Source organism: Lontra canadensis, unplaced genomic scaffold (assembly GCF_010015895.1).
Source record: "Lontra canadensis isolate GAN:19392208 unplaced genomic scaffold, GSC_riverotter_1.0 scaffold53, whole genome shotgun sequence".
NCBI lineage: Eukaryota > Metazoa > Chordata > Mammalia > Carnivora > Mustelidae > Lontra > Lontra canadensis.
In genome coordinates, this window is record NW_022631047.1 from 1 (window position 1) to 24250 (window position 24250).

At 36.6% G+C, this 24250-nt stretch overlaps 3 pseudogenes; all 3 read left to right on the forward strand.

The window, feature by feature from the left end:
* Positions 1-4426: 4426 nt before the first annotated feature.
* LOC116877580 lies at positions 4427-5364 on the forward strand (annotated as a pseudogene).
* A 3281-nt stretch (positions 5365-8645) lies between these two features.
* On the forward strand, positions 8646-9546 carry LOC116877536 (annotated as a pseudogene).
* Positions 9547-20337: 10791 nt separating this feature from the next.
* Positions 20338-21274, forward strand: LOC116877537 (annotated as a pseudogene).
* Positions 21275-24250: the final 2976 nt, after the last annotated feature.

The window sequence follows — 24250 nt, forward strand, 5'->3', positions numbered from 1 at the left end:
ATTCTTAGAGATATCCTTCATACTCTGCATGAGTACATCCTTGGGATAGCTTCAGGCTTGAGGAATCATATGCACCTCCTTAAACATTGAGGTTTTTTCTCCCCAAAGCCTGCTGAATGAAAGAATGAATGAATGAAACATCCATCAGGCTTAGTTGATGTTGATAAATGAATACTGTCCATTGAATTTTCATTAACATTTTTACACAAGTAGTATAGTATACCTCCCCCAATTCTGTAATATTGGATCATTTTCTCTGGCAGTTTCTTTAACTATGTTCTGTGCTCTTACAAAATTGACCTATTAATACTGATTTTCAGTATTAATTCACATGAACCCTTCCTTATCTATTAATACTTTCTTTCTTAGCTTTTCATATATTCCCTCAAAGGTTTAATTAGTAACCAAAATATGTAAGTCAGTCATGGTATTATTTTTCATAACAGTCTTAAAATTGATAGGAAATCTAAAAGGAAAAAAGAATATGCAAAAAAAATGAAATAAGGGTAAAAATATAGTGCAGATTTACATTATTACCTATGGAAGATTAATAATATAATTTTTTTTTACCTTGGATCTCCAATTTCAATAAAGTACTTCAGAAATTTCAATCTTGAGATTTAAAGCAAATACGGCCTATTTATTGAAAATGCATTTTAAGACTTCCAGGTGTTATGAAAAGCTAGTGCTATCAATGAAAAACCCTGATGAAGGTAGAGAGATGCTGGTGAGCAAAATACAGTTAATTAAAGGAATGAATGCTAAAGAAATTTAATGAAAGTAATTTTAAAATAATGTCTTATAATTTTTTTTTAATTATATACCAAAAAAAATGGCTTCTTCTATATGTCCTTTGTCATAATTTACTTGATATGGGGATTTTAGGCCCAGTGAATATATACATCTTAAAAAGTAGGTAAACTAAGAAAACACATCTTGGTTTTTTTTTTTTTTTTATTATTATTATTGTGTTTTGTTAGTCACCATATAGTACATCATTAGGTTTTGATGTAGTGTTCCATGATTTATTACTTTTGTATAACACCCAGTGCTCCATGCAATCTGTGCCCTCCTTAATACCCATCACCAGGACCATCCATCCTCCTACCCCTGTCCTTTCTAAAACCCCCAGTTTATTTCCTGGAGTCCATAGTCTCTCATGGTTCATTCCCCACTCCATTTTCTCCCCCTTCATTTTTCCCTTCCTCCTCTTAATGTCCTCCATGCTATTCCTTATGATCCACAAATAAGTGAAACCATATGATAATTTAATTTAATTTCTCTGATGACTTATTTCGTTTAGCATAATCTCCTCCAGTCCCATCCATGTTGATGTAAAAATTGGGTATTCATCCCTTCTGATGACTGAGTAATATTTCATTGTGTATATGAACACATCTTGTAAAACAAAGATTCAACCTACATACTACACAGCCAAGAATTGGGCATACAATAGAGAACTTCACCTGATGGGTGTCTGTGATGCAAGAACAAACTCAAAATGAATGAATGAATGAAGAAGACAAATGTTTATTTTAAGCCTCCTATGATATGACTCTTCCAGACACTGAACTGTGTTGCAAAAGCTTTGAAGGTCAGACTCTGTCCTAACTTTCAGACATGCACAACATAGTGGAGGTATTCACAGGATATTTCAGCACAGATGTGTCATGGACTAGGAAGAATCACTGAAAGATTTTTATGAGACTCACACAAAGAATAATAAACCTGTTGTTGTGGGAATAAGGAAGAAGATGATTTGAAGTGTCACTGAAATCTGCTACCAACAAGGCTACCTACATACACATATTCTATTTAACGCAAGTTTCACAGTCATTGTCAGAAAGTTTACTCTTACCGAGGAACAGCAGAGAATCAAAGTGGATATCAGTAGCCTTTAGGAGCAATGATGAAGTGTTACAAATATCTAACATGCCTCAAATATGGTGACCATATCTTAGCTGAATGAAAGCAGTGAATTGTTGAGGGTGTGATGGAGTGCAGGAGACAGATAAACCATGGTGAGGAGAGTACAACCAGATGATTCCACCTCACTTTTTTGTTGTTGTCATTGCTCCTATGTGATTTTCTTGCTGTTACTTTATTCATTACTATTACTTTAAGACAAAGCTTTTAATATAGGACACCATCTTAATCCTGAAGCTTTTCACCAAGGGATTTCTCCATTGAGCAATCCTTATATAGCTTTTTTTAAAAATATTTTTTCTTTATATATTTGACACAGAGAAAGAGAGGAAGAGAGAGAGAGAGAGAGAGCACAAGCAGGGGGAGAGGCAAAGGGAGAGAGAGAAGCAGGCTCCCCATTGAGCAAGGAGTCTGATGTGGGGCTCAACCCCAGGACCCTGGGTCATGGCTGAGCTGAAGGCAGCTGCTTAACTGACTGAGACACCCAGGTGTCCTAATCCTTATATAGCTTTTTTTCATATAAAGCATTTTTCCAAATGCTTCACATATTAACTCATTTAATACTCACAATAACTTTATAAGAAAGGCCTGCATAGAAGACATGAACAGACATTTATGCAAAGAAGACATTCAGATGGCCAACAGACGCATGAAAAGTGCTCAGCATCACTTTGGCATCAGGGAAATGCAAATCAAAACCACAATGAGATACCACCTCACACCAGTCAGAAGGGCTAAAATTAACAAGTCAGGAAATGACAGATGTTGGCGAGGATGAGGAGAAAGGGGAACTCTCCTACACTGTTGGTGGGAATGCAAGCTGGTTCAGTCACTCTGGAAAACAGTATGGAGGTACTTCAAAAGGCTGAAAAATAGAGCTACCCTATGACCCAGCAATTGTACTACTGGGTATTTACCCTAAAGATACAAAGGTAATGATCTGAAAGGGCACATGCACCTAAATGTTTATAGCAGCAATGTCCACAATAGCCAAACTATGGGAAGAAGCTAGATGTCCAGCAACAGATGAATGGATAAAGAAGAAGTGGTATATATATACAATGGAATACTATATACAATGGAATACTATGCAGCCATCAAAAGAAATGCAATCTTGCCATTTACAAAGACATGGATAGAACTAGAGGGTATTATGCTGAGCGGAATAAGTGAATCAGAGAAAGACAATTATCATTTGATCTCTTTGATATGAGGAATTTAAGAAGCAGGGAGGGAGGTTGTGGGGGGCAGGGAAGGAAAAAATGAAACCAGATGGGATTGGGAGGGAGACAAACCATAAAAGACTCTTGATCTAATGAAACAAACTGAAGGTTGCTGGGGCAGTGGAGAGGTAGGGATAGGGTGGCTGGGTTATGGACATTGGGGAGGGTATGTGCTATGGTGAGTGCTGTGAATTTTGTAAACCTGATGATTCACAGACCTGTACCCCTGCAGAAAACAAGACATTATATGTTAATTTAAAAAAAAAAGGCCTGCATACAGAAGAATAAATCGTATTTATAGAAGAAATGCAGACATAGTTTCAGGCCTAGTAATTAGCTTGGACTCATGACTAGATATCCTCACTCTTCCTTATGGAAATAACTATGGTAATATCATTTAATATAAAAAAAGAAATTAAAATGTACTATCTTAAAACCACATACAAATAAAGAAATTAAACTATTTACCTGAGTTTTATTGGGGAATGTTTACCTAACTCTTTAGCTGAGGGACATACTTCAATAATAATAGTAATAATTATTATTTTCAATAGAAAGAGAAGTCATTTGTATACGAATACAGGTCATAATAATTATATATGGGCTGAAACATCAAAAACTATGGCAAGGGATTCAGATGGGATTAAACTCAGTTCTAAACTCTCCAGCTTAAATTATTTCCTGCCTCTTTCCCCCCTCTATCTCTAAATTCTAAGGTTGCTGGTGGCAATGACAAGTATATCTCACCAGTGAAATAGGAGGAGTTGGAAAAGCTGAGTGTTAGCAAAAGTTGATCAATGTCTAAGGACAAAACACCCAGAAGTCATTAAAAAATACAGGCTCTTTCCCATTTCTGAGGATTCTCAATGTAATTAAGCTTTAACTTACAAAGAGTGGGAAACTAGTAAATAATCAGAGCAAGAGCACAAAGATGGTCTTTGCTGAGAAAAAAACCTCATGGGCACATCTTTGAAAGCTACCACATGTTATTTGGAGTCAGAAAAGCCTGAGAAAACTCCTTGCTCTAGCCCTTGCTCTGTGATATTGAATATTTTCAAACTTTCCTTAACTGGAGATTTCACTGGTAAAAGAGAGGAAAATAATGGATCCTTGTTATTATCAGTTCAAGTAAATTCTCATCTGTAGATAGAAACATGTAGTTATTTCAGCCAAATTCTGGCTCCACACTTAGACCTTTGCTAATCCTCTCTTCAAATTTGTTCCTTGTGTTTTCTCCCAGAAGTCTGGCAGGAGAACAACAAATAAACAACTGCAGAATGAAAAACCACACAGAACTAACAGAGTTCATTCTCCCGGGTCTGTCATATGACCCGCAGCTTCAGGGAGTGATCTTCGTCATTCTGTTCATCACCTACATGCTCAGCATCACTAGGAACCTGACCATTATCACCCTTACCCTGCTGGATGCTCACTTCCAGACACCCATGTATTTCTTCCTCAGAAACTTCTCCTTATTAGAGATTTCATTCACCACTGTCAGCATACCCAAGTTCCTGGGCACCCTGATTACAGGAGATAAAACCATTTCCTTTATTAATCGTATTCCTCAGTTGTTGTTTTTTCATTCTTTTGGGAGTCACTGAATTTTACCTCCTGGCTGCCATGTCCTATGACTGTTATATTGCCGTCTGCAAACCTTTGCATTACATAACCATCACGAATCCCAGAGTCTGCATACTCCTTGTCTTCTCTTCATGGCTGATTTCATTCTTAATTGTATTCCCTGCACTCATGTTGCTCTTAAACCTTAATTACTGTAGGTCTAATATTATTGACCATTTTACCTGTGATTATTTTCCCCCATGCAACTTTCTTGTTCAAACACAAAATTCCTAGAGATAATGGGGTTTTCCTGTGCTGTGTTTACTTTAATGTTCACTTTGGCATTAACATTTCTATCCTACATATATATCATCAGAACAATTTTAAGAATTTCTTCTAATAATCAGAGGACAAAGGCCTTTTCCACCTGTTCATCCCACATGATTGTCATCTCTATCTCCTATGGCAGCTGCATTTTTATGTAATTAAACCCTCAGCAAAAGACAGAGTGTCTCTGAGCAAGGGAGTTGCTGTGCTAAACACCTCAGTAGCCCCCATGTTAAACCCTTTTATCTGCAGTCTAAGGAATGAGCAAATCAAGCGAGCCTTCATAGACAGGACAAGGAAGATTGTATTTTTCTCAAGCAAATGAAATACTATGGTACATGAATTAAACACACCCATTTCAGGCAGTGTAAAATATACAAAAATGATGTGTTCGTTGTGGCAGCACATATACTAAAATATGCAAAAATGAAGTCTGAGCAACTTCTTCAATTTACAATGACCTTCCTGTCATCCTATTCATTACTTCTTTCTCACAGTTTACAAGTACATTTAATGTATTTCCCATTCAATTGGTATAACTTCATATGCCTGTCTGGTTTTCATTCTTCTGAACCCGTTGTTAGTTGAAACTTCTTGAACACTAATTATTTTAATTCAGAAAGGTGTACTTTGAGATTTATTTGGGAAAACAACTATCACCCAGGATGGAAAGGATGTTGTATAATTATTGATATGATATTTTCCTTATTCTATACAAACAATATAATCTTTCATTTTCATTGATCTTTGTCAGAAATCCCTTTGCCATCTTGCAGTTCCTCTAGGAAAAATTTTTCAAATGCCATATGATTTTTTGAAAATTGTGAATGTTTTCATTTAAAACCAAAAAATATTGCTTACTTAATAGAGTATGTCCATATAATCTACCTATTGCTAAAATTTAAAAAAGCATAGATCTTTAAGAACATAAATAGACCTCCATATTTCCAAATCCCATAATGACTCAGTAGATATAGACAGATATACAGGGTAGATACATGCATGCATACATCCACAGATACACAAATACTGTAGAAATTAGTGAAGAAATAGCTGTTTTAGATGTGTAGGATAAGTTTACTTTCTCTGTTTCCATGGAATGTCAGCTCTGCTTTCTGACTGCAATGGAATATAAACAGTAAAATCATTTAAGTTTTGTAGAAAATAAAAACTTCATAACAGAGCAAAACTTAGAATTTCAGCAGTTAAAATACTCGTCCACTCATTCAGCTTAAAGTATTAGGTACCCAAAGTATTTTGGACGATGTGTGTATATGCATGTGTGTGTGTGGGTGTGTGGGTGTGAGAAAGTGAAAGAAGATTATGGATAGAATGAAGTATTCTAAATAAACTATTATTTAGTAATATAAAATATACTATAAACCTAATTAGTGCTGCACCATTCCTAATGATCTTTATGCAATATATTCAACTGAGAAATATAGCACAGGACTTATTGAGCCGGGCTCTTACCATAGTTTCACTATTGTGGTCATTGGGGTCTAATTTTCAGTGCAATTTTTAACTTTTTGAGGAATCTCCATACTGTTTTTCAGAGTGACTACACCACCTAGCATTCCCACTAAGAGGGTAAGAGGGTTCCCCTTTCTCTGCCACCTCACAACAACTGTCATTTCCTGAGTGGTTAATTTTAGCCATTCTGACCAGTGTAAGTGGTATCACATTGTGGTTTTCATTTTTATTTCCCTGATGCCAAGGGATGTTGAGCATTTTTTCGTGTGTCTTTTGTACATTTGTATGTCTTCTTTGGAGAAGTGTCTGTTCATGTTTTCTGCCCATTTCTTAATTGGATTATTTGTTCTTTGGGTGTTGAGTTTGATAAGTTCTTTATAGATTTTGGATACTAGCCCTTTATCTGATATGTCATTTACAAATATCTTCTTCAATTATGTTGCTTGTCTTTTGGTTTTGTTGAATGTTTCCTTTGTTGTGCAAAAGCTTTTTATCTTGATGAAGTCCCAATAGTTCATTTTTGCCTTTGTTTCCCTTGCCTTTGAAGACAAGAAGTTGCTGTGGCCGAGGTCACAGAGGTTGCTGCCTGTGTTCTCCTCTGGGATTTTGATGGACTCCTGACTCACATTGAGGTCTTTCATCCATTTTCAGTCTATTTTTGTGTGTGATGTAAGAAAATGGTCGAGTTTCATTCTTCTGCATATGTCTGTCCAATTTCCTCAACACCATTTGTTGAAAAGACTGTGTTTTTGCCAGTGCATATTTTTTCCTGCTTTGTCAAAGATTAGTTGACCAAAGAGTTGAGGGTCTCTATTCTGGGTTCTGGGTTCTCTATTCTGTTCCTTGATCTATGCATCTTTGTGCCAGTACCATACCATGTTGATGAGTACAGATTTGTAATAAAACTTGAAGTCTGGAATTGTGATGTCACCAGCTTTGGTTCTCTTTTTCAACATTCCTTTGGCTAGTCAAGGACGTTTCTGGTTCCATACAAATTTTAGGATTTTTTGTTCCAGCTCTGTGAAAAAAGTTGATGGTATTCTGACATGGATTGTGCTGAACGTATAGATTGCTCTAGGTAGCATAGACATTTTAACAGTAGTTATTCTTCCATTCCATGAACAGAGTGGTTTTCCATTTCTTTGTGTCTTCCTCAATTTCTTTCATGAGTGTTCTATAAATCTGTGAGTATAGACACTTTTCCTCTTTGGTTAGGTTTATTCCTAGATATCTTACTATTTTTGGTGCAATTGTAAATAGGATCAACTCCTTAATTTCTCTTTCTTGTCTCATTGTTAGTGTATAGAAAAACAACTGATTTATGTGCATTGATTTTCTATCCTGCCACTTTGCTGAATTCCTGTTTGAGTTCTAGTAATTTGAGGGTAGAGTCTTTTGGGTTTTCCACATAAAGTATCATGTCGTCTGTGAAGAGAAAAGTTTGACTTACTCCTTTTCAATATGAATGTCTTTTATTTCATTTCATTGTCTGATTGCTAATGCTAGTACTTCTAAGTGTATGTTTAACAACAGTGGTAAAAGTGGACATCCCTGTCATGTTCCTGACCCTAGGGGAAAATCTCTCAGTTTTTCCCCATTGAAAATGATTTTTGCCTGGGCTTTTCATATATGGCTTTTATGATATTGAGGTATATTCCCTCTATCCCTACACTGTGAAGAGTTTTAATCAAGAAAGAATGCTGTACTTTGTCAACTGCTTTTTCTGCATCTATTGAGAAGATCATATGGTTCTTGTCCTTTCTTTTATTAATGTAGTGTATCACGTTGATTGATAGGTGGATGTTGAACCACTCTTGCAGCCCAAGAATAAATTCCACCAGCTGAGACCTGATTTGTGAATCAGTATATGATCTGTTCTGAAGAATGTTCCATGTGCACTCAAGAAGAGTGTGTATTCTGATGTTTTAGGATGGAATGCTCTGAATATATTTGTGAAGTCCATCTGGCCCCATTTGTCATTCAAAACCTTTGCTACCTACTAGATGATCTATCCATTGCAATCAGTGGGGTTTTAAAGTTCCCTATGATTATTGTATATTATCAATATGTTTATACTCATCAATGTTGTCACATATCCTTACAAAAGAAAAAAAAGAAAGAGGGAAATGAACAATGATAAAATGGTCAGAACTTGTCCTGCTGAGCCTTTCTGATGATCCTGATCTTCTGGTTGAGGTTTTACCTTTCTTATTTATCACATACATATTATGTGTCAATGGCAACCTGGCTATCATTACTTGGTAGACTTCCATCTATAGCCCCCTATGTGTTTCTTAGCTGAAACTACTCTATCTTAGAAATCTCATTTATCACTGTATGTATCTGTAGATTTCTGGGGACAATCATCACCAAGCATAAAATTCTTTCTCATAAGAGTTGTACCATCCAATAATTTTTCTTTATCTTCATGGAGGTGAATGAATTTCCCATTCTAATTGCCATGTCCCTTGACCCCTCTGTTGCTATTTGTAAACCTCTTCATTATACCACCATGATTAGCAGGAAACTATACATACTGTTTGTGCTCTATGCATGGCTGGGCAGGTTCCTGACCATTTCTCCAGGTGTTATTTTTCTGCTCCAGCTGGATAAGTGTGCATCCAATATCACGGATAACTGCCTGTGTGTATCTTTTGCTTGTCTAACTATCTTGTCAGATACATGATTCCTAGAAGTAATCTGTTTTTCCCTTGTTTTGGTTACTTTGCTATTTACTTTAGCATTGTGATTTTGTCCTAATATACATCACACATGCCAGTGAGAGAAAAAAGTTTTATTCCACTTATATTTCTCACCTGATTGTCATTGTCATTTCCATATATGCTAATTACTCAGCAGGGAGAAAAGGGGCTTCATTGACCAAAGAAGTAGCTATTCTCAATAACTCTGTTGTCCCATGCTGACCTCCTTCATTTACTCCCTAAGGAGCTGGAAAGATACAAACCTTCAAAGATTTGACCCTTATAGTACTGTCTCATACAAAGAAATCAAAGTTCTGATTAATATGAACTAATGTTATTATGAAGATTTAACAAGAGAAAAGTGAAGTTTAAAATTTCTAATCGGCTATCTTCTTATATCAATGTCACAGCTACAGAAAATGTTGAGATTATTTGTTAAACATTCTTTACATCATGCCTGAGTTATGTCTTCCTTTAAATATCTGTAGGTTTCATGTAAGTGATTTATAATTATGAATATAAAGTCAGTGGTTATGAAACATCAATCATTTTGCTTACTATTATAAATAATAAAAATATTATATCAAAAACACTAATTCCAAAATATATATGCACCCCCACATTTTTACAGTATTCAAAATGCTCAAAATATGTAAGCAGCCTAAGTGTATGTTTATAGATGAATAGAGAAAGAAAAAAATATATATATACATATACATATACATATACATATACACACAATGAGATATTACTCAGCTATAAAAAAAAGAATGAGATCTTGCCATTTATAGCATCAAACAACACAGAGTATACTCTGCCAAGTGAAATATGCCAGATAGAGAAAGAGGAACACCATATACTTTCACTTATATGTAGAATCCAAAAAGCAAAACGAACAAGTAAACCAGAAAACAAAGCAGAAACAGACCCATCAATACAGAGAACAATACAGAGAACACATATGATGACAAAATCACAAATGCTAGGTGAAAGATGTTGGAGTGATGGGCACAATGGGGGAAGAAGAGTGGGAGGTACAGGCTTCTAGTTATGAAATAAGTAAGTCACAGGAATAAAATGTACAGCGGAGGGAATGTAGTCAATGCTATTGTAATCCTGTTGTATGGTTACAGGTGATAACTACTCTTATGGTGAGCATAGCACAATGTATAGACTTGCTGAACTGAAATGTTGTACACCTGAAACTAATGTAACATTGTGTGTCAGCAATACTCAATAAAAACAAACAAATAAAGCATCATTGATGAATGAGTAGAAGTGAACTGAGGTGCCAAAGGAGAAAGACCTTATGTGACTGTGAACATCCTAAAGGAGAAGAGAAAGTAAGATTATTAAAACAATAAGGAAAGAAAACCACAGGTATTCTGGAATGGAAAAGGTGAGGGTGGATGGGGTGAAGTGAAATTGCAGAAAAGGGTCAAATACTACTGTGCTTTGGCCTTGCTAAAATTAGACACTTATATTGAGGATACTAAGAAACCTTTCTTCTTTTCCTGAAAAATGAGAAGTATGAATTTCTCAGACCCATGTTCTCTGAGCTAGAAACATTATTTGCAGGGGATACCATGGCTTTGGTGCTTTAAGTGACTCACTGTCCAACCTCCCATGTTGTCCCTAGCCTAATGATATTAGAGAAGTTGACCATTTGTTTTAAAAAGCAAAAAAAAAATAAAAATAAAAAAACAGATTCATATCTTACATATGAATAAATTCTAGATGGATTAGGAAGCAAATGGTAACATCAGAACCATAGAAACAGTGAGCACATGAATGTGTGGAAAGGTGCTCTAAGAAGAATAGGTCACCAAGAATTCATGATACATTTTTTTTTTAGTAGAAGCCACTCATAAATAAGTTAAGGAGAGGTTCTGAAAACTTGATTCAACAAAAGAAATTCACCATGGGTTTATGTCCAAGTACATAAATATCTCCTACTATTAAATAAGACATAATCCCCAAAAAGTGAACATGAGATAGGAATAGACAATTCATGAATAAGAAATAGAATTTTTAAAAACGTTCAATCTCTCTCAAGTATGCGAACTGAAATAAGTGTGTCAGAGAAAGACAAATACCATATGATTTCAACTCCTAAGTGGAATTTAAGAAACAAAGCAAATGTGCAAAAGTAAACAAAATAGAGAGAGACAAACCAAGAAAGAGACTCTTAAACTTTAGAGAACAAACTGATTTTACTAAAGGATAGGTGGGTAGGGGAATGGGTGAAATAGTTAATGCAGATTAAGTCGAACACTCCTTGGAATGAGCACCAGCTGTTGTAGGGAAGTTTTGAGTTACTATAGTGTACACCTGAAACTAAAACTGCACTGTATGTTAATTAACTGTAATTTAAATAAAAAGTTTTTAAAAAAGTGATTATAAACTTAAGTATAGAAGCATATGGGGATTTTGCTGTGCTTTAGCCATCGAAACTCCACTGTTTATAATCTTTCTCTCAAGCAGCATCTTCTTTAATTATGCTATAAGTGTCTGTAAACTTAAGTGTAGACACATATGGGAATAGCCCTGTGCTTATTATATACCCTATACTCATTCTTTCAAGTAGCATGTCTTTCATTAAGATATAAATGTCTGTAAACTTAAGTGTGGAAGCATATGGAGATTGCCTTATGCTTAACTAATTGAAATGGCTCTATGTTTGATCAATTGTTCAAGTAAAATCTTCTTTCATTATAATATATGTGTTTGTAAACATATCTGTAGGAGCATGTGGATTACCCCTGTACTTAACTCACTAAAGCTACAGTAGGTACAAAAAATGTTCAACCTTGGGTGAGTCTGGGTGGCTCAGTCAGTTAAGTGTCTCAGTTTGGCTGAGATCATAATCTCAGGGTCCTGGAAGAGATCCCCATCTAGGACTCCCTTTTCAGCATAATCTGTTTCTCCCTCTACTCCCTGCTGGTGCTCTCTCCTGCTATCTCCATCTCTTCCTTTTTTTTTCCTTAAGATTTTATTTTTATTTATTTATTTAATAGAGACACAAATAAGTCAAGCAGAGTAGATACACAAATAGAAAGGGAACACAAGCAGGGGAAGTGGGAGAGGGAGAAGCAGGCTCCTTGCTCAGCAGGGAACCTGATGTGGGGCTCGATCCCAGGACCCTGGGTTCATGACCTGAGCCGAAGGCAGATGCTTAATGATTGAGCCACCCAGGTGCCCCTCTCTGTCTCTTTCTCTCAAATAAATAAATAATATCTTTTTAAAAGAATTTTCAACAGTAAACATTTTTCTGTTAAGAACTTCCTATATCCTAACTAGTCTGTAAGCACTTTCATTCATTATTTCATTTAATCTTTAGGATATCCTAGGAGTTAAGACTATTAGTCTTCTCATTTTATGAGTAGAGTAATTAATGCTCAGAAAGGTTAATTTTTCCAAGTTTACAAAGATATTGTGTCTCTTTACCCTTAATATCTGGGCTCTGTGATCTGCTCTTTATATGACTGTCTTTAGTAGTAAGTGTATTGTGGCTTCGTTTCATCTTTCCATTTGCAAAATATGTAAGTGATTTCTAATATCTATGATGCTTGGCTTACAATGGTGTTTATTCTTGTGTGTGGGAGGGAAATTTTGAAATATCTATCAAAATTTAGTACTCACATATATGTTCTACCAGTACTTGTACATATGCAAGGGAATGCATGCAAATGGATTTAGCATTGCAGCTAATGATGTGATATTGGTAGCAACTGATTTCCTAAAACTTAACCAACAATGAAACTGCCAAATTATATACAAGTCTCCTCTGGTATTCTCTGCAATTCACTCTTATAATTAAAAATGAAAAGTTAAAGTTTCAAATACTCTTCTGAACTTTCAAGATTTTAAAATGCTTCTTTGATAGGAGAAGATGGTGTGGTGGGAAGACCCTGAACACGCCTCCTCCCCAGACCACACCAAATTATGCCTATTAGTAGTACAATTCCTCCTGAAGAACTAGGGCTGACTGAACAGTTTCTGAGCAACCAATGACAAAGACAAAGGCAAGATCACAGAATAAACAGGGAGACACAGTAACAAAGGGAACCCCCACCCCTTTACTGGGAACATAAGTGGGAGGGATAGTACTGAGGGACTGGGAATAGACTCCTCTCTCCTTGGGCAACAACAACAACAAAAAAAGATGTAATTTAAAAACACCAAAGAGCTGCAGTGTTGCTGTCTCTCATCTACCTTAAAAGCCCAGACGGGACTAGAATCTGCATCCAGTGGCCTGAGACCTTAGTGAGCAATCCCTATCAAAATACCAGTAGCATTTTCCACAAGAACAGATAATCATAAAATGTGTATGGAACCACAGAAGACCCCAATAGCCAAAGCAATCCTGAGAAAGAACAAAGCTGGAGGTATCCCAATCCCAGATTTCAAGATATATTAAAAAGGTATAGTAATCAGAACAGTATGGTACAAAAGTAGACAAATAGATCATTAGATCAATAGAACAGACTACAGATCCAAGAAATAAACCTGTGATCATAGGGTCAATTAATCGATTCTCTAATTTCCCTTTCTGTATTTTATTGTTAGTGTATAAGAAAGCCACTGATTTCTGTACATTGACTTTGTATCCTGCCACATTGCTGAATTGTTGTATGAGTTCTAGTAGTTTGGGGGTGGAGTCTTTTTGGTTTTCCATATAAAGAATCATGTCATCTGCGAAGAGTGAGAGTTTGACTTCTTCATTGCCAATTTGGAAACCTTTTATTTCTCTTTGTTGTCTGATTGCTGTTGCTAGGACTTCTAATACTATGTTGAACAAGAGTGGCGAGAGTGGGCATCCTTGTCGTGTTCCTGATCTCAACGGGAAGGCTACAAGCTTTTTCCCATTGAGGATGATATTTGCTCTGGGTCCTTCACAGATAGATTTTATAGAGTTCAGGAATGTTCCCTCTCTCCCTATACTTAGAAGTGTTTTAATCAGGAACGGATGCTGGATTTTGTCAAATGCTTTTTCTGCATCAATTGAGAGGACCATGTGGTTCTTCTCTCTTTTCTTATTAATTTGTTCTATCACATTGATTGATTTGCGAATGTTGAACCATCCTTGTAGCCCTGGAATGAATCCCACCTGGTCATGGTAGATAAACTTTTTAATGTGCTGTTGGACCCTGTTTGCTAGGATCTTGTTGAGAATCTTAGCATCCATATTCATCAGTGATATTGGTCTGAAATTCTCCTTTTTGGTGGGGTCTTTTCCTGGTTTGGGGATCAGGGTAATGCTGGCTTCATAGAAAGAGTCTGAAAATTTTCCTTCGGCTTCAATTTTTTGAAACAGCTTCAGGAGAATAGGTGTTATTTCTTCTTTGAAAGTTTTGTAGAATTCCCCAGGGAATCCATCAGGTCCTGGGCTATTGTTTTTTGGGAGGTTTTTGATTACTGCTTCAATCTCGTTACTAGATATAGGTCTGTTCAGGTTGTCAATTTCTTCCTGGTTCAATTTTGGGAGTTTATAGTTTTCCAGGAATGCATCCATTTCATCTAGGTTGCTTAGCTTATTGGCATATAACTATTGATAATAACTTCTGATGATTGTTTCTACTTCCTTGGTGTTAGTTGTGATCTCTCCCTTTTCATTCATAATTTTATGAATTTGGGCTTTCTCTCTTTTCTTTTGGATTAGTGTGGCCAATGGTTTATTGATCTTATTGATTCTTTCAAAAAACCAGCTTCTAGTTTCATTGATACGTTTTACTGTATCTCTGGTTTCTACCTCATTGATCTCAGCTCTAATCTTGATTATTTTCCTTCTTATGTGTGGAGTTGGTTTGATTTGTTGTTGATTCTCCAGTTCTTTAAGGTGTAGAGACAGCTGGTGTGCTCTGGATTTTTCAATTTTTTTGAGGGAGGCTTGAATGGCTATGTATTTCCCCCCTAGGACCGCCTTTGCTGTATCCCATAGGTTTTGGACCGAAGTGTCTTCATTCTCATTGGTTTCCATGAATTGTTTCAGTTCTTCTTTGATCTCCTGGTTGATCCAAGCATTCTTAAGCAAGGTGGCCTTTAGCTTCCAGGTGTTTGAGTTCCTTCCTAAATTTTCCTTGTGATTGAGCTCCACTTTCAAAGCATTTTGATCTGAGAATGTGCAGGGAATAATCTCAGTCTTTTGGTATCAGTTGAGTCCTGATTTGTGACCCAGTATGTGGTCTATTCTGGAGAAGGTTCCATGTGCCTTGAGAAGAATGAGTGTTCTGTTGTTTTAGGGTGGAATGTTCTGTATATATCTATGAGGTCCATCTGGTCCAATGTGTCATTCAATGCTCTTGTTTCTTTATTGATATCTTGCTTCGATGATCTGTCTATTTCTGAGAGAGGCATGTTAAGATCTCCTACTATTAATGTATTCATGTCAATATGACTCTTTATCTTGATTAACAGTTTTCTTATGTAATTGGCTGCTCCCATATTGGGGGCATAGATATTTACAATTGTTAGATCATCTTTGTGGATAGTCCCTTTAAGAATGATGTAGTGTCCTTCTGTATCTCTGACTACAGTCTTTAGTTTAAAATCTAATTTGTCTGATATGAGAATCGCTACCCTGGCCTTCTTTTGGGGCCCATTGGCATGAAAGATGCTTCTCCATCCCTTCACTTTCAGTCTGGATGTATCTTTAGGTTCCAAATGGGTCTCTTGTAGACAACATATGGATGGGTCCTGTCGTTTTATCCAATCTGCAACCCTGTGACATTTTATAGGCGCATTTAGGCCATTCACATTGAGAGTGATTATTGATAGATATGTTTTTATTGACAGCGTGTTACCTTTGAAGTCTTTCTTTCTGTAGATTGTCTCTATATTTCTGTTCAATGCTATTCTTAGGAAATTTCCTCTTTTATAGAACCCCCCCTTAATATTTCCTGTAGTGTCGGCTTGGTGGTTGCATAGTCTTTTAAGCCTTTCAGGTCTTGGAAACTCTTTATCTCTCCATCCATTTTGAATGTCAGTCTTGCTGGATAAAGTATTCTTGGCTGCATGTTCTTCTCATTTAGTGCCCCAATATATCTTGCCTGCCCTTTCTGGCTTCCCAGGTCTCTGTGGACAGGTCTGACGTTATTCTGATGGGCTTTCCTCTATAAGTAAGGAGGCTCTTTGTCCTAGCAGCTTTCAAGAGATTATATCTACAATTATGATTCCTCAATTTGACTATCAGGTGCCTTGATGTTTTTCTGGAATCTATAATCTTGGGTGGAGACCGTTCAGCCTCTAGTACATGAACACTGGTTCCATTTGTGAGATTGGGAAAATTTTCATGAAGAACTTGTTCCACTATATCTTCTAGACTTCTTTCTTTCTCCTCCCCTTCAGGGATTCCAGTAATTCTGATGTTGGAACATTTCATGGCACCATTTATTTCCCTGATTCTGTTTTCGTGGCTTCTAAACTGTTTGTTCCAGGCTTCCTCCTGATCCTTTCTCTCTGTTTGTCCTCCAGATCACTAATTCTATCTTCTGTCTCAGTTACCCTAGCTTTGAGAGAATTTAGATTAGATTGGAACTCAATGAGAGCATTGTGAACCTCAGCCTTGGTACCTTTCAGCTCTGCCCTAACATTGTGAACATCAACTCTGGTTGCTTTCAGTTCTGTCCTAATCAATTCCGTTTGGTCATCCATGCTTTCTCCAACCTAGCTATTGCCTGGATAATTGTTAGCCTGAATTCTCTTTCCAACATATTGTCTATGTTGATAGCCATTAGCTTTGTTGCAGAAGGCCCATCCTCTGTATTTTTCTTCTGTTGGGCATTCCTCCTCCTAGTCATTTTGGTGAGAGATGGCTGAACGGATGTAGCTGGATGTATTGACCGTGGTGCAGTCAAGGTGCACCCTGGAACGCTTCTGAGCAATCAGGATTCCCCACCCAAATGAGAGAATAAAGAAAAGAAAAAGAAAAAAAGAGAGAGAAAGAGACAGGAAAGAAAGGGAAGATAAAAGAGAAGTTTCAGCCCAAATGGGCCCCAAGGTGAGATTTTTGAAGTATACAAACAAAAACAGACAAACAAAAAGACTGATAAAAGTATATGACAAGAGAAAAAAAAATTACATATATATAAGCAAATAAAGGAAGAACCTCGTCAAAAAGAACCCTAAGTGTAAAATTTATATACTATCAGGACAAACACAAAAACACGGAAACACTGGTGGAAGAAAAAGATGGGAGAGTGGTTATAAATTCTCAGTGTGGGCGAGGAAGGTTGTTTTGATTCTTCCTGGATGTATCTTGATATCTTTGTTAAAGGACTCAACTTTCCTAAGATAAAGGGGGATTAAAAATTTGTTTACCTATAGGGGCAGCATTGATTGGGGAAAGGGGATTACCTTGAAGTTTAACTCTATATGAATATTAGAAAATAAAAGTAAAAAAGGAATAAACTAGACTAAACTAAACTAAAATTTTAAAAAAAGAAATTAAAAAATAGAAATGCAAAAGAAAAACACAGGTGTATGTATCAAAAAGTTCAGGTTAGAATGTTATTATGGAATTTGATGTACTGGACATCTCACTGTGATGGTAAATAGGTTAAAAAATTATCTATATTAAAAAAAAATGACCCAGAATAGTGGGAACGAATTAAAAATAAAAGTTGTCCTATGAAGTAGTGGTGGTTGTTCTCTTTTTTTTTTTTTTTTTTTTTTTTTCTGGTTGGTTTTCTGGGGGAGGGGCCTGCCACGTGGGGTTTCAGTCAATGATGTTCTCTGAGTTAAGTCCTCCCACCCCCCTCAAGGGGTGGGCTCTGAGGAAACTGGTTTTTTCAGGCTTTTGTTCTCTGGAGGTTTTTATGTTTGTTCACTTTTTTTTTTCTCTCTCTCTCGCCTCACGGCTTTTGATGGTTTTTGTAGGTTGCAGGATTTTTTGCTTGTACCCAAAACCACAGCATCGGCGGCTACCTGGGCAGCTCCAGACTGTCAGAGAGGTTCCAAGCAGCGATCGCACACTCAGATTTTCCTGCTGGCCCGGGCTGGGAGTGCCTGGGTCTGAGAGCACCGGGCTGGCGCCTGTGCGCACCTCTCTCAGGGGAGGGCGAGGGGCGCGACTCAGACTCTAATAGCATGGCATGGCACTCGCATGGGGACTGAAAAAAGGCTGTGCTTCTGCCAGCTGGCGAGGCTTCCAGCCCTTCATGGGAGCCGGACCCCATGTGCTCTCAGGCGCGCTGGTGGCTCAGGGACCAAGACCTGGTTTCTCCGCTGCACTCTCTCTGGCTCTGTGCCAGGGGCAGCTGTCCTGGGTCTGGGGACTTAAGCCCCTGTCTCTAGCCACCCCTATTCCCACAATTTACCCCCCACCCACGATCCTTTGCTCTTTTTGAGTGCTTTCTACCAGACTCCAAGTTAATGCTGGTCCCCAGATGCAGGGCACTCTCATATTGGGATATTACTTTCCAATGGCTCACCTCTAGTGGATCCCTCCCCCTTTTGTTTATCTTCCAATATCAGTCCAACATTCCCACTCCACTTTACCTGCCCACTGGCGTTTTCTGCTCCTGTAGAAATCCAGACGTGTATAATTCTGATCTCAGGCTGATTTCGTGGGTGATCGGAGTTCTTTGGAAGGTAATCAGCTCACTTTAGGGTACAAGTTGAAAGGGCGCCTCCTCCTACTTCCCCGCCATCTTGTCTCCCCCTCCTCAATTGTTAATTTAAATAAAGAACATGAAGATGATATGAATGGATCACTATGTTGTGAAAACTATGTTATTTATATGGCTTCTTTTATGTATTAAATGATATTTCTGGCTTCTGTTTTCTTTCACACAGATAAAGAATTTTACTCTCGTTTACAGCCAAGGCAATTCTAGTCTCATATTTCTAAGACAGGAAATACATTTATTTCTTCTGGTCACATTTAAAAAGTATATATGTTAAGAATAACAATAATCGTGTTCTTATTAAGCTCAGGAATTATAACAGAGACATCAGCTTCCACCAAAATCAGAAGATGAAGTTTGTAAGTGGCATCAAAGTTAAAACTCAGAATTAGGTATTTCAGTCCTAAGAACACACAATCTTGGAAACTGGAAAACAATGCTTTAATAGCTAAATTACAGATGTGATAACTAGTATTGCAGGAACGAATTTCCTTTGCCTCTGGAGACATATCTAGAAAAATGTTACTGTGGCCAATTTCAGAGAGATTACTGCCTGTGCCCTCTGCTAGGATTTTTATGCTTTCAGGTCTCACATTTAGATCTTTAATCCATTTTGAGTTTAGTATTGTGGATGGTGTAAAAGAGTTTTATATTTTCATTCTTCTGCATGTAGCTGACCAGTTTACACCACCATTTGTTGGAGAGACTCTCTTTCTTCCCACTGGATGTTCTTTCCTCCTTTATGGAATGAAGACACTCTTAACTGTGAGAACAAACTGATGATTACCAGAGGGGAGATGGGTGGGGGAAAGGGAGAAATAGGGGTTGGGATTAAGGAAGGAGTACAAGGGTCCTGATGAGCACTGGGTGATGTATGCAATTGTTGAATCACTATATTGTACAAGTGAATTGAATATAACAGTGTGTGTTACCAATACTGGAATTAAAATAAAATAAAAATTAAGAAATAAAAATTAAGAAATATATTGCATTGGGGCACCTGGGTGGCTCAGTGGGTTAAAGCCTCGGCCTTCGGCTAGGGTCATGATTCCAGAGTCCTGAGATGGAGCCCCACATAGGGCTCTCTGCTCAGCAGAGAACCTGCTTCCTCCTATCTCTCTCTCTGCCTACTTGTGATCTCTGTCTGTCAAATAAATAAATAAAATCTTAAAAAAAAAAGAAATATGTTGCATATATAGACAGTTTGCTTACAGGTACAGGTGTTATGTAAAGTCACTCATGAGGGGACTTTTAACATAGACCTATGAATATGGTTTTCCTTTTCAAGAGAGTATGTGTAAAATACATGTACTTTAACAGACTGAGTGGATATTGCAAAACTGCACACAGGAAAAAAGTTCCATTGCTTCATTTCATTGCAGCTAGTAATATGAACATTAAAATTTTTAAATCCTCAATTCCTTTACTATTCACATACTCTTTCTTTTTGTCTTGTTTCCCAACAGTAGATTTTGCTTAAAGAAAATAAAAAGCAGCATGAGAAACCATACAGTGATTACAGAGTTCATACTCTTGGGCATCTCACATGACCCACAGTTTCAGGTTGTAATCTTTATCTTTTTATTTATGGCTTATGCATTAAGAGTCACTGGAAACCTAACCATCATCATCCTCACCTTGATAGACTGTCATCTCAAGACTCCTATGTATTACTTCCTGCAGAATTTCTACTTCTTAGAAATTACATTCACCAGTGTCTCTATCCCCAGATTTTTGGGGGTAATCATGATGAATATCAAGACCATTTCCTATAATAATTGTTTAGCTCAACTATTTTTCTTCATCTTCATGGGTGTTTCTGAATTTTTTCTTCTCACTGCCATGTCTTTTGATCATTTCATTGCCATCTGCAAGCCTCTTCATTACACCACCACCATAAGCAAAAAAATCTGCACCCTGCTTGTCTTTGGGTCCTTGCTAGGAGGATTTCTTACCATTTTCCCATCACTCATGCTCATCCTCCAGCTAGATTTCTGTGCTTCCAATGTAATTGATCATTTCTCTTGTGACTCTTTCCCCATCTTACAACTCTCGTGCTCAGATACATGGCTTTTGGAGATGATTGGTTTTACTTTGCTTTTGTCACTCTGCTCTTCACTTTGGCATTAGTGATTGTCTCCTACCTGTGCATCCTTAACACCATCCTGAGAATCCCATCTGCTAGTCAGAGGAAAAGGCTTTCTCCATGTGCTCCTCTCACTTGATTGTCATTTCTATCTCTTATGGGAGCTGTATATTCATGGATGTCAAGCCTTCAGCAAGAGAAAGATCATCACTGACCAAAGGAGTAGCTATTCTCAACACCTCAATTGCCCCCATGTTGAACCCTTTTATTTATACCCTGAGGAATCAGCAAGTAAAACAAGCTTTCAGAAACTTGCTTCATAAAGTACTGCTTTCTAGAAAAAAATGAAAATATGTATTAGCATGAATAGATGTCATTGTAAAGATCCAATAATGGACAAATAAAATTTCAACTTCTATAGTATCCTCCAATATCCATCTCACAGATACTTGCAAGGCAAAGCTCTGTAATTTTTCTTTTAAACCAAAAGTAGCTATGTTATGTCTTTCTTTCAAACCCTCTGTAGGTTCCATTTCCTTATTTAGTTACAATTCTATACAGAAAGGCAGTGGCTATAAAACATACCTAATTTTGCTGATTGCTATGAATAATACAAATATTGTATATGGTAATAGCTAAAGGAATAAACAGTTTAATCAACTTACTCTAACATGTTATTTTGTTACTGATATTGCAGTTTCTTTCTTAAGGTTATAAAAAATGAAATATATTATCTGCAACAACTATATTTTTTTACATAATATCTGCAATGTTTGTCCAATTCCTCCCTTCAGGTATAGGCTTGAATGTTTACTTTACTGCTTAGAAATTATTTGAAGGTCATATTCTTCTATTTTGTAGTTATGCTTAAGGTATATGTTATGTCTTATTTTATATATTCTCCTTGTTTATCTGTATTATATTTAAAAATATGAGATAAATGAGTATTTAGGCAGTCACCATTACACTCATGCCACCTGGAAGTCTAATAGGAATTTCACAAATAATAATATCTCTTTTGTAGAGAGCATTTATCCTATGCCGTATACTCAACTAGGTATGTCCTCAATCATACCATATTTAGTTTTCAGAGCTATATGGCAAATTAGAGTGATTATCTCATTTTCACAATTGTGTAAATTGAGAGGCTGTTTTTTGCCTGAGGTCTTGAGCTATAACAGCTGATATAATAACCTGATTTGAAAATGAAACAAAATAAAATGACTAAGAACTTATACTTGTTCTATTTTACATTTTCCAAAACTCTTATGGACCTGCATATATTGGCTAGTTTTTACTAAAGACAGACACAATTTTATTGTTGTTTTACACTCACATCATATCATTTGGGGATGATTAATATATATCATGGTCTGGTCAAGGAAGGTGCCAATATACACTGGAACATTAATCAATCTAAACAAGAACCTCCTCAACTGACATTGCTGGTGAGCAACAGAGTAAGAAGGAAAAAAAGTATAAAGCACTAGCAGTATTAGAGTAGCAAAAATTCTTCTTGGAAGGCAGATTAAATTTAATAGAGGTGGGGTGCCTGGGTGGCTCAGTGGGTTAAGCCTCTGCCTTTGGCTCAGGTCATGATCCAAGGGTCCTGGGATCGAGCCCCGCAACGGGCTCTCTGTTCGTCAGGGAGCCTGCTTCCTCCTCTCTCTCTCTCTGCCTGCCTCTCTGCCTACTTGTGATCTCTGTCTGTCAAATAAATAAAATATTTCAAAAAATAAGTTAATAGAGGCAATGAAAGACTTAGTACAATGTGGTAGGTTACCAGTTTTTAGAAATGTCATACTGTAAAGGCACTTTTGGTAGAACTCTGAAGTATGAATTGAGATACTTTTTTGGTCATCTCTGTCTGAAAAATAATTTCTGTCAGTATGTTTGTTTCTCAAGAGAAACAGATCACATTTAGAATGGTTGTTTGTTCATTGTTATTTTTTCTGTCTCATTGGACACTCTCCCCCAAGCTTCTTTGTCAAATCTCAATTCTAATGTGTATTATGTTTTATATTCCTTAGTGTTTTGTGTGAAGTCCTGTTCTGGCAATTTTGATTCACTGAATTATTCCCTGTGAGCCATCCACAGAGAGAACAGATAAAACATTATGTAACTCATGCTACATAAGATCTGTGTAGAAACCACATCAGACAGTTTTAAAATACTTTCTGATTTTTTTTCTCTTTCATACATTTGCTCCTCTCTCACTCTCTATACTCAAGAAATAATAGGAAACTTAGGACAAAAACATTAACAAGAGAAAGCAAAGAGGTACACTAAGAGGAAATGTGTTCAGGAATGCTGGTTTCCCTGGACTGCAACAATGGCAACTGCTAGTATTTTTTATGTTCCGGCCATTCTGCATGTTAGTGAGCCTGTATGAAATCAGAGGTAAGTCGGACATATAGAACGCAATGGAGTCTCCCAAACTGTGTCATTGCTTCATTACTTATCAGCTCAACTTTAAGTCAGATTAAATAGGATATATTGTAATTTCATTTTTCAACTGGATTTATTTTTTAAAATGTAAAAGGATGTTAGTATATTTTGCTTTATTATATAATTTATTCATTCTCAAATAAAAGGAAGAAATTATCATCTCTGTGGCTGTGTTTCTAATTGAATATATAGGTTATGTAATACTTTCTTTAAGAGAACAGACTTTAATTTTAGGTAGTCTCTGATATATTGAATACTTGTTAGCTACACAAATATATCTAAGGTACAAAACCACAGTACCCTAGTGCTTCATTTGGGAACAAAGATAAAGTTCTATCAGGATGTCATAAAAGTTAGTGAGATAGAATATGAAAGTCCTTAATATTTCATTTGAATAAATAATGCCTTTGTACAATCACAGTTACTATGAATATTCTGTCCAAAGTTGGAAAACAATTCCAACTAAAAGAAGATAAATAAACCAGCTCTTCTTAAAGCATATTTAGTGCCACATGGTTTATACAGCACTTTCATTTATATTATTTCAATTAATTCCCAAAATGCCCTTGAAATTTTACACCTATGGTAAACCGAGAAAACAGATGCTTAGGGAAATTAAGTACCATCTAAAGTCACAAATCCATTAAACAGCCCATTTGAATTTTTAGCCCATGTTTCTCTAACTGCAGAGCCCATAAATTTTCTGTAATAACAATTTACCTTAGAGTGTCCCAAGTAAGAAATTAATAGGATTTTTATACCATGATCTTGTTATGAGTTTATGTATTTTTCCTTTTTTATTTGATTATTGATGACTAAATATAGAATGGAACAGTGATATTTTCAGAATGAAACTTGAAGGTACTTTGTGGCCAT